Source organism: Arachis ipaensis, chromosome B06, assembly GCF_000816755.2.
Source record: "Arachis ipaensis cultivar K30076 chromosome B06, Araip1.1, whole genome shotgun sequence".
NCBI classification, from domain to species: Eukaryota; Viridiplantae; Streptophyta; class Magnoliopsida; order Fabales; family Fabaceae; genus Arachis; species Arachis ipaensis.
The window spans coordinates 5,083,460-5,085,648 of record NC_029790.2 but is presented as its reverse complement, the minus strand read 5'-3'; the positions used below and the strand labels follow the sequence as shown (position 1 = coordinate 5,085,648).

At 29.7% G+C, this 2,189-nt stretch overlaps 1 protein-coding gene across 1 annotated transcript in view; it reads right to left on the bottom strand.

Annotated features, from left to right (window-relative positions):
- The window catches only part of LOC107645505 (calcium-transporting ATPase 4, plasma membrane-type), a 9,341-nt gene that overhangs the window by 4,220 nt on the left and 2,932 nt on the right, over positions 1-2,189 (bottom strand). The gene's annotated exons all lie outside the window — the stretch shown is intronic.

Sequence of the window (2,189 nt, the reverse complement as noted above, 5' to 3'; positions counted from 1 at the left end):
ATTTACTTTCTAGAAAATTACCATTTTCTAATACCGTGTCAACATATAATTGAATTAAAAATTAAAAATGCATTAAAGTGTTTGTGGCTGCTACTGTAGGTAAGTCTCTGGTTTTATGTATAAAAAAAAGTGTGGACAAGGATTGCGGGTAGTCTTGTCTGAATCCATTTTCTTAAGACCAGAAATTGCAGACTTCTTCAACTAACATAACCCATTGTTGAAGAAATCATCAACAGGATTAGAACTGTTGGCGCCACTTTATAGGCTTAGTCAACTAAGGTTTAATTTGAAAATGAATGGCGTTATGTATGTTGACTATGCTCATTTATTCTTTGCACATGGAACCAACTCTTTAGCTTTTTGGTTTCCCACCGAATTTTTCAGAATGACAGGCTAAGGACTAATCTGTTACGATACTGAACTCTATTTAAGGATTTATCACTGGCCAATAGGTTGCTGCATGCACAAGGCAGAATTCGAACCCCCCAACTCTAACTTAAGCGTACTAATGAGTTAACCATTAGACCAACCCAACTTGGTTTAACCAACTCTTTAGCTAACTACGAACAAATAAAGTAGAACAAGGAAATTTTCATGTGCAATTTATCGCCCCAACGTAAGAATCTGTATGTTTGAACTTTGAAATCTTTTGTCAATTCAAGAGCATAAAGACAAGTCAATGTTAGTTGCAATAGCGTTCCGTGAATGACTGCTATGGAAAAGGCTAATAATGTTGGTTTAAATAAATATTGTTTGTTCAAATGTTTAAAGAAATAAAGTCAATCATGCAACACAACACGTTTTTATAAAGATAAGAATAAGAGTGAAAACAAAAAACAAAACAAAAAAACAAAAGATATAAAGTAGTACATGATTGATTTTTGTACGATTTAGTACAAAGTGTTCTTGTTATATATATCATTATCAAGAAAATAAGGGCCACTGGCCATGATTCTGAGCCAAACCGCGTCTGAATTTTCAAAGGTTACTCGAAATTACTAATGCTTCGTATCTTATCGTATTTTGTCTCATTCTCTTATAGGTATGGCTCTTGATACCTGAGAAATTTTTAGATTTTTTTTCAAGTGCATAAGAAAACAAAAGTACACTTCTATTTTTATTATAAATGATATTTTAAATTGACATTTTCTTAAGTGATACTCTTTTTTTTTTTGGGTTAAAGTAGAGGAGGGCCTAATAGGGGTGTTTGCGGTGCAGTTTAATTCGGTTTTAAGGGAAAAAGTCATCCAACCCGAACGCTTAATTTATGTGTGGTGCGGTTTGGATTAGATGAAATTTTTTTGGAAATTCGATCAGACCGATTACAAGCGGTTTGAATCGGTTTAGATTTGCGATTTTTTAAATAAAAAAATTAAATATATATAACAAGTCTCAACATCAAATTTTAAATAATCAACAATGATAAGTCACAAAAAAAAAATAATCAACAATGATATAACAAGTTTTAACAATATCTTAAAAAACTAACGATAACATAGCGATAGAAATAAAATTATAGGTTAGTTAAAATAAATAAATAAATAATATTTTGAACATAAAATATTTATTAAATAATAACATATGAATAATAGAAAAATGTATAACAAATTAAACATATTAAAAGTATAATTGTAAATATAATAATAAAATAATAATATTATAACACATTGTGCGGTTTAGATTGGATTGGATCGGTTATGAAAAGTAAATCCAAAATTCGATCCAATCCAGCGGTTTACAAAAAATAGAATCCAATCAAATCCAAATTAGTACAATTTTAATCGGTTTTCAATTTAGATCAGATTACATGAGCGGTTTAATTTAGATCGGTTTGGATTTGAACACCCGGCCTAAGCCCATACAAAATAACAAAACGTACAACACCCTATTCTGAATTATTGGTTAATAAAATAATCTAAAAGTTTAGTTGAACATGTGAAATTTCTGATGATAAAGTCTAGATGTTAATGTTCTATCAAAATAAACAAAAATATATAAAAAACCCTAACAATACTACACCACAATAAAATCATTCATTATTGCTATATCTATTAAATTTGTTGCAGTTGCCTATGACGTCATCATCTCACTTTCATGGGGAAATTTCCAGGAAGTTTCTAAAGCTTGACACTGTCGCTAGTCGCTACCATAATTTAATTATGTTAATAAATTAATCGAAAAAATTTTGT